Raw genomic sequence first — 14,370 nt, forward strand, 5'->3', positions numbered from 1 at the left:
TTGAGAAAGCGCTAAAGGTGGAGCGAGTTCTAGTTGACTTTCAGCCACATGAGGCAGCGGAGTTTCTATTGGTTTTGGGTATGATCAATAGGTGACCCCTTTGTTTTTTTGCTAAATTAAATGCATCTTACTTGTAAACTATATAAATTACAATCTATTGTTAAACAGGGCCACGAGGGTTTCAGTGCTTCATACGACTGCTCATGATATTTTCATGATGAGAAAGCTAGGGTTGGCGGACCCTACATCACTTCTGCAAAAATTCCCCGAAAGAGTGCGTTTGGCAGCCGAAAGGGCTTTGAATTTTAGAGGTCCAAATAAGTCGAAGTGGCTAAAATTGCCAATGGCTGTCCTTGCACAACTACTTTGGAAGGTATACTTCAAACCAATTGTATATGAGAATATGTTTTGATTACGAAATTTTATGAATTGTATTTTGATTGAGTCTTTTGAAAATAATAGGAAGAGTTCGATCATATGTTTAGTAGTAAAACGGAAGGGCTGCCATCAAAAGGGAGTTTTGACTACGAGTTGGCACCTACCACTTACGAGGAAAGCATCAATCTAGTGCTTTCTCAAACGGAGCAATACTTTACTCGCAAAGGGCTAGAGATAGCCACCATTGCAAATCCATAAAATGGCAGCAATTTCTTCCAAAAATGTATTTCATTTATTGGTTGGGGCAAGAAGACCATGAAAATGACACCCTCGACACTGGCAGAGGTAGTGCGCGCACGCATTAGCCCACCAGAGTAAGTAATAGTCGTTTAAATCATTGGATATATTTCTTTTTTTATTATGTAACAATAAAAAATAAGTCTCGCGTTTCCTTTGATAGGATGTGCCGATTGCTTGATTTGCTCCAAGCCAATGATGCATCCTTGAAGGAGAAGGGCATCGGTTTGACAGAGAAGGCCTGGATCCAGTGGCTTCGATATCACATGTACTGGTGGAAGTTGGAAAGGTTAGATTTCTCAAACATTTGCACCAGCTTGCAGTTTGTTATGTAACTTGTGACTTATTATTTGCTGCTGCAGAAGAGTGCTTGAGATGGCCGAGAAAATGGAGGCCGAGAATCATGATGTTGATATCCAACATGAGAAGGCTGAAGGTCGGCATGGTTGCACGCTTTCCAACACATTATTGACATATAGACGCAAGCACTTTGAGAAGGACTTCAAGAAGTGGAGTGCTCGGATCAAATCCACACATAAACCCGAAGAGCAACCCCATTTTGCTTGTACGGCACGACGCTTGTTGTACAGGTTCGACATCTTTAATTGACAAATTAAGACTGTAGTAGGATACACTAATCTTGTTCTATGCAAATGAAAACTTTGTGGTCTGTCTTGTAGATGGTGGAGAGATGCTCTTTTCTTTCCCATTCCCAAGCACCCCAATGATGCATGGTACAGGTCGGAGAGAGAGGAGACGGGCTTATATCTTGACGAGTGGATAGATGACTTGCGGCCAAAGGGAGCGTGGCTCAAGTGTCCTTGGTGGCTGGACTACCCCGACAAGGAGTACCCACCCAAAGAGGAAGAGCTATACATAGGTATGCCTCTATGTAGTTTTTACCTTTTCCATGAAGCAATAGAATATGGGCTCAATAACTCTTCTTCTTTTAATTAATAGCGGAGCATAGTGCGTCACGGAAGAAAGCGGTTGTGATAGAGGATGCTCTATCTCCAAACACATCAAAGAAACCAGAGAGGAAGAAACAGACCTCAAGGAAAGACTCGCAAGCACAACAAGGTGACAAGCAACGTGGGAAGAGAAAGAAAAGGACTGTAGTTTCTAGCGACAGTGAGAGCGAGCATGTGGTTGTGGAGTATTCTGTAGAAGTCAGCGATAGTGCTCATAGCCTTGGTGCTATGAGTCACAGTGTACCGACACTATCCTTCACTCCAAGACCAGTGGGAGGCATCCAGGAGTCCCCTCCATGTTCACCATCACATGGTAGGGCTGTAGAGGACTTATCAGACATGGCCAGAGTTGTGAGAGATAACCATCCAGGTACGTGAAAATGCTTAATGTTGTGTTGTTCTCTTTAGCATTGCTTGAAAGATATATTTGATCTTATGTTGCTATATATAGATATGCATGTAGAGCCATGCCACCTTGCAATGCATGCTAGTGCCAAAGAGTTGGAAAAAGATATTCCAGATGTGTTGTGCAATGACAGGTAAGCCATGCTTATTTACAATCATAGTTATGTGCACACTTATAGTGCTAACAAAAACTCCATGCAGTTCTATGCAGTCACTACGTAGATTCTTGGGCTCTCTATCAGGCACAGGGTAGATGAACCCCAGCTTGAGATTGGGTGGCGTACGTTTGGTGTACATGGCCTTTCCCTTACACACTAAGCCACATGCAGCTAGCACGGGTGGGGTTCCTATATGGAACCAATGGGATAGTGACCTTGTGGATGCTGCATTCCTTCTAGCATCCAAGTTTCTTTTGGTGGATGGCATGATTGTGGCGACATGTCGTGCATAACATCTTTTCATCGTCACTTTGAAGGCAGAGGGAGCTGGTTTCCAGCTGTTGAGGATATCGTACTTAAGGCTACCGGAGGCTAGTTGTACGACTGTTCAGGACTATTTAGAGGGGGTATGTTGTTTTTTTGTTTTGATAATGAATAGTAACTTCGATGTTCGTGGGTCAACAAATAATGTTTTACTTGCTCCCCGCAGGTTGGTACTTTGTTGCTTGCCATTTTTTCACCCCCTAGAACTGGTGGGTGTTGGCTTCCGAAGTACGATTGAGCGGATGGAGAGATTGTAGCAAATGTACGTGGCTTCTCTGCAAATGAAGACATGTTGTGGGAGAAGCTATCAGGATCAGATTCCACAAAGTGGACGCTTGATCGTATGGGCCGGCCTTTTCATAGAGGTGTTAAGAGGAGTCCAGTGTTTGCCAGGTGGTACAACTTTTTTGTTAGCTGTTTTTATTGTTCCTATAAAATTATAGGTATAATAACTCTTAAGGTAACTTTTTTTGTGTAGATGGCTACTAGGTACCTTCACATACATGGGAGATGTTGTGTTGGATTGTTTTGCAGGAGTTGGGACATTGGCAACACAATGTTTACTACTACATAGACATTGCATCAGTTGTGAGAAGGATTGGGCAGTTGTCAGTGCTTGTTTGGAGCCAGCTCAGCGCCTACCTTCTGATTTAGGCTCGACATTGATGTTTCATAGGAGTGTCAGAGATCAGGTAATTGAGCAACCGCATTAGGTGTCCGAGCAGCTTCATCCGCTTGACCCACCATTCCCGACACCACTCAGCAGTCAGGGCGGGGCAGTGGCAGCACCATATCCCACTTTCACAGCCCCACTTTTGGCATGGTGTGCAACTGGACCGTCTCCCAGTGCATTCAGTGCATCCATATTTGAGGCCCCACCTGGGGTTGATCCATTGCCTCTTTCACTACCTACAGCCCTCCCCCCCACATATAGTTCACACCCTTTGCCATTTGGAGTAGTTCCCCCACCATTTGGTGCGCTGCCCCCGTTGGCACGACCTTTGTTTCCTCCCAGAGGATATGGCCCCCCACTTCCCTTCTTTCCTCCACGTCACCCATGATGTATCAACCCCCATATGTATTTACTTTGGATGCAATGGAACTCATAGATTTGGGGTTTGCTATTTGAAATAGACCGTAATTGTGTGTAAGGAACTTTCTCTTATTAATAGTGTATTGAATGATTCCAAGGTGTTTTTTGTTTGAATGTAAGTTGGTCATGAAATGACAATCAAATTTTAGTTGGAGGGAGGGAGAGAGAGAGAGCGAGAGAGAGGGAGAGAGAGAGAGAGAGAGAGAGAGAGAGAGAGAGAGAGAGAGAGAGAGAGAGAGAGAGAGAGAGAGAGATAAATGGGTAGATTGTTCCTTCTTTTGGGAATCCGCTCGCCCGATTCTTAAAAAGCGCTCGCCAAAAATTGTTCGCCCAGAAATTGCGTCCCCTGAACGAGTACGACTAGACAAAGGTGCATCCAATTTACTATCACGCAAAGTGTGCACCAGCCATTTTGGCATACCTCTAGCCTGCTCATTTTGAGCCCTTTCCTCATCAAGTACATCATGTACATCTACATCAGTAATAGGCTGATCTAAAACATTTTCAGAAACCCCCATAGGCTGTGCATTTGCCTCATTGGAACTTACATTCGTATTTCCACCACTGAAAAGAGGCAACAAAGTGTCATAAATGTCCTGTGAGCTTACATTACTGTCTCTAGTACATGACAGTAAGGGCTCAACAGAATCTTCCACAAACACTACATCCCGAGAAACCAGAATACGTTTTGTTTGCGGATGATACAACCTATAACCTTTTCTTTCAGCACTATAACAACCAAAAATACATTTGACAGCCTTATCATCCAATTTTCTACGTTGCACTTGTGGCACCAAAGCATATGCCAAACAGCCAAAAACACGCATGTGCTCAATAGAAGGCTTTCTATCATGCCATGCTTCATATGGAGTAATAGACTGCAAAGCTATCGTAGGAAACCTATTTAGTACATAAGTGGCACACATGATGGCCTCAAGCCAAAAAGAATGCGGTAAAGCTTGACTTTTGACTATACATCATGCCATTTCCGTCAGTGACCTGTTTTTCCTCTCAGCAACACCATTTTGCTGAGGTGTATAAGGCATTGTACATTGGTGTTTTATCCCACGACTAGCCAGAAATTCATTAAATTCATGAGACATATACTCCCCTCCTCGATCGCGGAACAGAGGGTGCCCATAGTACATTTCGAGACATTTTCATCCATAGCCAGAAAATGTTTGAAGCACATAAAAACTTCGGACTTCGCTTTAAGCGGAAATACCCATGCATGCCTGGAGTAATCATCAATGAAAGTCATGAAGTACAGGTAATTGCCCAAGGACGGAGTTTGCATGGGCCTACAAACATCACTATGCACAAGCTGCAACCTGCATGTGGCCCGAACTGAACCATCCTTTGGAAATTTAGAACGCCGCATCTTACCCAAAATACAGCCTTCACAAACATGTTTGACAGGTGCTTCAAGAGGTGGCAAAGAAGCAACCATATTTCAGCAAACGCAGCAAACTGGCAAAATTCAGATGACCAAAACGTGCATGCCAAAGTTTTTCATCTGAAATAGCCCTTGAATCTGCAACAGCATTTTTTAAAAAAAATCCACACTTGTCATACAAAGTGAGCTTATATAGCCCATGGCACAAAAGCCCAGATGCAACAATTTCATCACCAAAACTGAGATCATGAATTGTACATCTGTCATCCACAAATTTGACTACAAGTCCAAGTTTAGCAAGTGCGGATACAGACAAGAGATTCTTCTTGATCCCAGGTACATAAAGTGCATCAATAAGTGTGAAGGAACTGCCATTAGCAGCAATGAGCACAATCTTTCCAACTCCTTGAACTGGATAAGAGGGTTGTTGGGACAAGTGACTGAATTCCCATGAGGGACAGACTCGAGAGAGGTAAACAATTCACGATGTGAGGTAATGTGCTTTGTAGCACCACTGTCGAAATACCACATATGTGAATCTACAGCTTTGACAAGCATGCATCATGGACAGCAGGATTGTAAGTGCACTCTGCGCTAAAAGCCCATTGGGCATCAACATCATCAACACAATCTCCTTTCACAGAAGACTCAACAATGGATGCATTTGTAGTGGAACCAGCATTTGCAGTGGAACCACCCTCTTTCTTCTAAGCCTCTTTGGCCTTCAACTTAGGACACGACTTGATCAAGTGATCATTGGCTTTACAATAATCGCAACGCATCTTCTTTTTGCCCTTATCACCAGGATTTCCAGACGAATTGATGCCAGAAAAAGCATTAGGAACATAATTTTTTCCACTCGCAGCAGAACCATAAGAAGTGGTTGCATTGTTGTTACCACCCTTTCTTTGAGAAGCAATAAAAGCCTGTTCAACTTCACGCTTTCTAGTCCTAGTTTTTCTAGAAAGTGACTCCTGCAACAGCAATGTGCATAATGCATCAAACTTGACAACTTTTGGATTTCCTTGGGTCATAAGTCTCCAAGTACTAGCAAAAGTCTGGTAAGAATCTAGTAAGGCATCAAGTACAGTCTGCACAAGGGAACTGTCTGAAATAACTTCACCTGTAGAAAAAAGTTTCTCATTGATATCCTTGACACTAGCAAGGAAAGTGTCCATATCATCTTTCTCATGCATAATCTTCGACTCCAGCTCTTTACGCAGCAAAGAAATTTTAGCCTCATTGCGGCTTGCATAAAGACCTACTAGAATATGCCAAGCCTGTTTTGCAGATTTTGTTGAGCGGATGTGAGGAACAATGGTGCGCTTCATAGACAACGCAATCAATGCATGATCCTGCGCATCCTTAACACTAGGTTGGTAACCTAACAGGACATAAAAGTGTCCTTTCAGGGTTTTGAAAAAAACCTCCAAAACCATAGTAGATTCACTCATTTTGTAAAATCCTTTCATGAGGTTATAGTTCAAGGCCTACTACACATGGAAAAAATAAGAGACTTGTAAAATTTCTCATCTTTTGGTCACACCAAGCATCCAAAGTTGATGGACCAGTACATTTTCATCAAAACAGTCATTTCTTACGTTTTTTTGTATAAAAATAAGAACAGGGATTTTTGTAGGACTTGAGATAAATTCCCTAGTTAACTTCAATGGGTTGGTGATCAGAACATATGATTGCTTCTCACTCACTATTTTTTGTTTCTCCAAAAGAAATAGGTACAAAAAAGTTGAATTTTTACAACCTATCATCAAAGTTTCTATAGCCACGCTGAATACAAATAATATATGCATGTTTTCTTAGTTCCCTATTGTCCTTTAGGTTCATAAGGAGTCATGGAGCATGTCAAAAGAATAATACATCTCTTACCAAGGGGAATCTTGGGGACAAAGATGAAGTGCTAAATACAACAAACATGAAAAAACTGGGTTCAACATTATGAGTTGTAGAATCCCATAGAAACTATTGAATATCTAGCTTAATTTGATCCTTAACTAGATATGGTTACTACCTACAAAATGCATATAGCTGTCACAAGAAACTAGCAATATTGCAAAAGCTATACTTGATATACTAGAATGTTTTGTTTTCTTCTATAATAGATAAAATCAACCATCGTTGTGTACTATGAAAAATAGAGTATTAGGTGCCCCAAAACTCAAGGAATATTAGCTTCATGTTACAATATGGGACGTAGAAAATAAAAACTACATTTGGATATCATGAAAGCTACCAAAAAAATCATAGAAGAGCTAAAATTGGCTAAAAAACAGGATTTGTCAATTTTTGTAATTTGTTCATAACTTACAACTTTAACATTTATTTCTCCCTAGAAGCATCAGGACATGTTGAGGAATACTAAAGATAGTTCTCTAGCATTATAGACCTCACAAACATGAATTCTAGAGTGGTATAATAGCAAAAAGTTAAAAAAAGCCAAAAACAAGACCCGTTTTTTCACACAGTTTAGGTTGTGAAATGTTATGCAAGGACAAGGTTAAAGATGGAATTGATATGCCAAAAAAATGTCAAGTTTTTTTCAGCTCATGAGACAACTTTCTAGATAGATAGCACCTCAAAATCCATTTTGAAACTCTTAACATAATTCAAGGAAAATGGTCACTTAACAGGACATAAAAGTGTCCCATTACCAACCTAGTGTTAACATACCAACGAGCTTGTTCTGCCGTAGGCAAAACAACTCTAACAGCTGCAATCCTTGCAGCAAGACCTGCAACATCCTCAACATCGCCTACATCCTCAAACCAGGACGTACATGAATGCCCTGCACAATGTTCCAGACACCCTTTGACACAAGAACATGTTGCATCATATAAGCCCACATAGGGTAGTTGTCCCCATCCAACCTGTCCTCAGCAGCAAACATCTTGAACACCTCTGTGTTGTTGTTGTCAGCCATGGTAAATGTTGCACCTGATATGAAAACTACCTGAAAATAGGAGAAACGAAGCGAGAACAACCTATGCTATATAGTACAAACCGTAGAAGACTATAAGGCACATGTTATGCAGAAAACGGCATTGACAGAAATTCTGCACAAAATGACGAAATAGCCTGTGCAGTACTGCCTGTAGTGGAAACGGAGGCCGAAATGAGCCCAAATCAAAATTTTGAGCAGACCAAGCCCTTTGAGCTGTCCGAAAATATTTGTGGACCTACGAAAGCTCGCCAAAGCTCACTAAAATCGGAGAAAGTGAGCAGGCGTGTGCTGGAGCAGCTGGCGACTAAGCCCGGGAGGACGTGACCTACTCAGATACCAATTTTTGGAATTAGGGTTGCAGAGAAACGCACACAGCTTGGAGAAGATGAAGGAAGCTCAAGGCACACAATAGAGAGTGTGTTTCTTAGTGTGCAATGGAAAGATAGATAGCCCTAGAGTGATGGGTGTATATACAATGCACGGGGGGAAAAACCTCCTAAAGAGGGAAAAAATGCCCCGGCGGTCCTAGTGTGTTCACACACATCACTACCACATGTATAGGGTAACATTTACCAAACTACTATTGGATGCCTCATTTATGTATGCAACATGAGGCTAGATATTCAGTTTGCAGTCTCACAGGTCATCAGATTTATGCATAGCCCAAGGTCTAAGCATTGTTACGCTGTCAAGAGGATTTTCCTCTACTTGAGTGGCACTTTACATCTTGGCTTGTTTTATCCCAAGGGGGGATCATTGCCGCCAAACTTACATGCTTTTTTGGACTTAGACTGGGTTGGTTGTTTTGACAACCCATTGTCCACAAGTGGTTTTTGTTTCATGCTTGGCAGTTCATGTATATCATGGTTGAGCAAGAAGAAACCTACTGTAGCCACTTCTAGTTGTGAGGTTGAGTACAGGATAGTCTTCACATCTACGGTTGCGTGTGTATGGCTCAGATGCCTTATTGCTGATTTGGGTGTTAGACAAGGCACTGCCAACACTATCTACACTAACAGTCAGAGCGCATTGGCTGTTGTGAGAAACCTGGTTTTTCATGCTCACACAAAGCACTAATAGCCTTTTTCTGGTTATTCAAATTGCCATAGTGAGATACCTCACCCTATCAAATCACTCAAACATGGTGGTTATCCTCACCCTTTCATTGTACATACTCGTGTGTGAGTTAGGGGACTTTCCCCATATCTCCTTAAAAACCCTCAATTATCTAGTCACTAGGTTAGTTGAGCCCAAAAAAAAAGGTATATTATGGCCTTTTTGTGTGTAAATATTTCATTGTATATAGGGCCTAAATTAGGGATTTTTAATAACTATTTTGGTATTTTATTGAAATATTTATACTTAGGTGTGTGTTTTATTAGGCTATGTATGCCTTCTTTTATCCTCTTGCACAATAAGTATATTTTTGTTGATAATGTGTACATTCTCTAATCTCATAAATATTCATTTTTACTTTATACAAATCACCTCCACATTTTTATCCTCACCCTCGTGAAAACAAAAAAATTGGTTCCTACTCCCTTAGTAACTTTTATTATATAATTCTCATTTACTTGCATACTTTTCCTCTTTCACCCAAAATAATACAAAAGAGGGACCATACCATATGATTCAAATATCTTTTGTCATATCCATAATTCTTCCATATTTTTTCATTATGTACTTCTAACACCATGTGCTCATTGAGCTAAAATCCATGAATAGTCCATACAGTAGTCCCACCATGTATATATTTGTTAATTCACCAATAATCCTTCTCCATGCATGTGTAAAGATAACTACAATGCTTTGTATCATGATATGACAAATGAGGGACTCACTCTTGGATGCATTGTGAAAATTCAACAAAGGAGGGGCCACTAAAAGACTTTTGTAGGCATAAAATGCAAGCTTTTTAGTGAAATTTTTGGCACCTATCTTCGCTCAGAATTTGAAGAAGTGACCAACAGACAAAATATATCTCACAAGCATAATAATCACCTCAATTGTTTGCATAATCTTTGAAGCTACCATTGATGAATATAAATTTTATAGGGGACCCCAGTTTGTCGACGTTTTTCTCACAAGTCACCCCTAGTCTTCTCTCAGTTCTCTTCACACTTCTGCACACACACACACACACACACACTCATTCCTCTCCAACCCTCACTCAAACCTGAAACTTTTAACACTAGAATGGTAACCTAACAGGACATAAAAGTGTCCTTTCAGGGTTTGGGAAAATTTTCCAAAACCATAGTAGATCCACTCATTTTGAAACATCCTTTCATGAGCTTATAGTTCAATAACTACTACATATGGAAAAAATGGGAAACTTGTAATTTTTCTCATTCCTTGGTCACTACAAGCCTCCAAAGTTGATGGACCAGTGCATTTTGCCCAAAACAGCAATTTCTTACGGTTGATTGCATATAAATAAGAGTGGAGATTTTTGTAGGACATGAGATAAAATGCCCCATTAACTTCAATGGTTTGGTGACCAAACCATATGGTTGCTTTTACCTCACTAATTTATTTTTGGGCAAAAAAAATAGGTACAAAAAAGTTGCATTTTTGCCATTCTACGGACCTATCATCAAAGTTTCTATCGTCACGCTCACTACAGATACTATATACATGTTTTCTTAGATCCCTTTGGGCCTCTGGATTCAAACGGAGCCATGGAGCATGTCAAGGATAACGGATCTCTTACAATTGGAACCTTGGGGGCAATGATAAATTAGTGCTAAATACAGCAAACATGAAAAAACTGGGTTTAGCATTATGACCTCTAGAAACCCATAGAAAGTATGGTTACTACCTACAAAATACACACAACTTGCCTAAGAAACTAGCAATATTGAGAAAGTTATACTTGCTACTCTAAAATGTATCGTATTCTTTAGCAGTCAAAAAACTCAACCATCATCATATACTATGCTATATAGCACATTAGGTCCCCCAAAACTCAATGAAGATTAGATTTATGTTATACATTACACTTACACAATCAAAATTGAATTTGGATATCAAGAAAGCCACCAAAAAGATCATAAAAGTGCTAATTTTGCCCAAAAAACAGGATTATGCAATTCTTGTAAATTGATCATAACTTTCAATTTTAACACTTAGCTCTCCCTACAAGCATCAAAACATGTTGAGAACTATGAAGGCCTAACCTCTAGCCATTTAAACCTCACAAACATGAAGTTTAGAGTGGTATAGTTGCCAAAAATTGAACAAAAGCCAAAAACAAGACCCGTTTTTTCACACAGTTTAGGTTCATGCTAAGTTTTTTTCAGCTCATAAGGCAACTTTCTGGATATATAGCACCTAGAAATTCATTTTCATACTCTTCAAATAATTCAAGCAAAATGGTCACTTAACAGGACACAAAAGTGTCCAAGGACATAAAAGTGGCCTGTTACCATTCTAGTGTTAAGGCTTGCTTCATCTTCTTCACCATTCCCATCTGTCGCTTACTCCATAGCTAAAAAATTATCATCTCTATACATATAGCTCAATTTCTCTCTCTAGAATCAAACTCATATTACCATAACCTCTTCATTCTTTCACAAAAAGAGAAAAACCTAGAAAATAATCAAGCTTAAGCTCTTAAAAAGGAGGACTTGTCTCATGGAAAAATCAACTTTTTCATGGTCACAAGAACTACACCGACATAGTTCTACAACCGCTTCATTCACTGGAGGAGATATGTGAAAAATTCCCTTTCCATCTTGTGGTTTCCATCAAATTGTTCATATTCTAATTCTCTTCTTACTTTTTATCCTTGTATAAATCATATAGTTCACCTGGAGTGATATTGCATGTAATTTTAACCCATCCTACTAACTACAAACTACTAACACTAATGACTAACCCTTCTTGTAAATTGCACCCTCTACTATCTACTAGAGTAGGCAACCTCACACAAAATCACTCACCTCTCTAGAATCTTCTCTATTTCACCTCAATAATTCTCTCCTCTTGAGATCACATCCATGTGAATCAAGTGACAAGAGAGCCCCACTCTCATAAGAATATATAAAAAGTTTCAGAAAATGGTTTTCTATGTAAATGTCAATCATGAGATAATCCTAATAAGGGATCTCCTCACCTATAAATAGAGCCCTTTTCCCTCTGTAATTAGCATGATCGCTACACTATTGCTCACTACTCTAAGTGTACCATTTTCATCTTAGCTGTAGGAAGAGAGAGTGAGCTCTCTATACACCATTACTTGTGGTGTATATGAAAGCTTCTTGAGCTAGTTCTAGCATTGCAAGGGAGTGAGTGATTCATAACTTCCAATCAAAGTAGTACCGAATCTTGCAAATGAATTGAATCAATAATTTGGGTGCAACCGCGGTTTAAAACTCTCTTGAGTCTCTCCTGTTCACGCTTAGCAGCCTCATCTCATTTGGTTTAAGGGGACGCGTTCTCATTTTGAGATTCTTTTGTAGTATTTGCTTGTATGTGACTCAAGAGCCCTTGTGTTTGTTTTGTTGCTTCAGAAAACATTATAAGAGGGTTGCATGGTGAGATGGTTCACATAACTCTAAGATAATGTGTAGATTACAATATCATCAAACTGAATTGTGTCTCTCGACTCTCCTCCAAGTTTCCGTGTCAATCATTAAAATTGAGGCTACATTCTTGCAAAAAACTCTCTCTCTCTCTCTCTCTCTCTCTATCTGTGTGTGTGTGTGTGTTTGGTGTTTGTATTTATAGCATTGAAATTAGTGGTAGTTTACCCTTCCTTCTCGCTTATATTGCTCAAGGATTCTCCTCTTTTGTGTACTAGTTTGCTCTCTAACTAGGTGGTTCCCTTCACTTGTTTGGCTATGGGTTTATTAATGTCATTTCTTGCTTGTGGTTGCCCCAATCCCAATTGAGCAGCAAGGGAGCCTTGAGGGGTGTTTAGAGGTCACCTCTCTTGTTGTCCGCCTCGGACCGCCTCAATTTTGGTGCCCCCATTGAGGAGGGCTTGTGTATGTTTTTCTGTAGGTTCAACCTTTAGAATATTCAAGTATTTTGCATGAATCACAAGAATTTGTATGATACTATCATTCTTATTGCAAGGCAAAATACAAATAATTGTTATTACTAAGTTTCAATTTCAACGAGTAATTTGTAGAATTTTGGGCCCTCTTAGGTTGGTCGAGATAAACGCTTCAGTAAATCCTTTTATTTTGCCTCTCATTTGGTACGACGTTAGCTTGGACATCTATATTTTTGTTTTGTTTTAAGCATTAGGTCATGCATAGACCATGTATAATGGCTCAAGAATAGATGTTTTCCCCTTCCATTTCACTCCACACATTAGAGTAAACATTGCAATTAGTAGAAAGAATTATTTTTAACAACGTACGATGTTCATGTTTGGTGCCAAAAGAGTAGGACAAATTCTCGCATCACCAAACCCTGCCATCCTGCGTCTTGTTGACTATCATAGATCATTTGATGTGCATATTTTTATTTTGTTGTAGAATAGATTCCAATTTAGAAAACATTATTGTGCAAAATTTTTAAGAAAGAAAAAAACGTGTTGTCACCTTGAAATCGATTCAATGGAAGCCCAACACCAAATGTCAGGATATCCTCTTTTCTCTGGAGAGCCTGGCAAGGATGGTGAGCTATTTCTAGCAAATTTCAAAATGGCTTTCCGCATAAAAAGATAGATAGGAGATGAGGAACGCTTAGAAATGTTTGAGGTAGTTTTGAGGAAGGATGCTAGCACTTGGTTTGACTCTCTATCTCAGGAGGAGATTAAGGAAAAATATAATGTGGGACTCATGTCTAACCTCACCATCCTATCTTATTGCAGTATTAGCGAGAACCACGATTAATTTGTCAAACCATTGGACAAAGCTCACTCGACTAGTGCATAGAGGCTAGAAGCGGTTGTCAATCTCTCAGAAAAAAACTAGCAACTCACATCTAACTCAAGCTACACTCAAGTGACTGAAGTCACCAAAAGCCAATCGCTCATCGGCAAGCAAATCACATCCGTTACAGCATCAAATGACATCCAAATGTAATGAAACTTCTAGGACAAGTTTACAAGACCTAAGCACACATGCCTATGGTTTCAAATCCCACTTTAGGTCAAGTTCCAAAATCGCGATTATTAACACTAGGTTGGTAACCTAACAGGACATAAAAGTGTCCTTTCAGGGTTTTGAAAAAAACCTCCAAAACCATAGTAGATCCACTCATTTTGTAAAATCCTTTCATGAGGTTATAGTTCAAGGCCTACTACACATGGAAAAAATTTCTCATCTTTTGGTCACACCAAGCATCCAAAGTTGATGGACCAGTACATTTTCATCAAAACAGTCATTTCTTACGTTTTTTTGTATAAAAATAAGAACAGGGATTTTTGTAGG

Source organism: Adiantum capillus-veneris, chromosome 21 (genome assembly GCF_014529385.1).
Source record: "Adiantum capillus-veneris isolate H3 chromosome 21, ASM1452938v2, whole genome shotgun sequence".
Lineage (NCBI taxonomy): Eukaryota > Viridiplantae > Streptophyta > Polypodiopsida > Polypodiales > Pteridaceae > Adiantum > Adiantum capillus-veneris.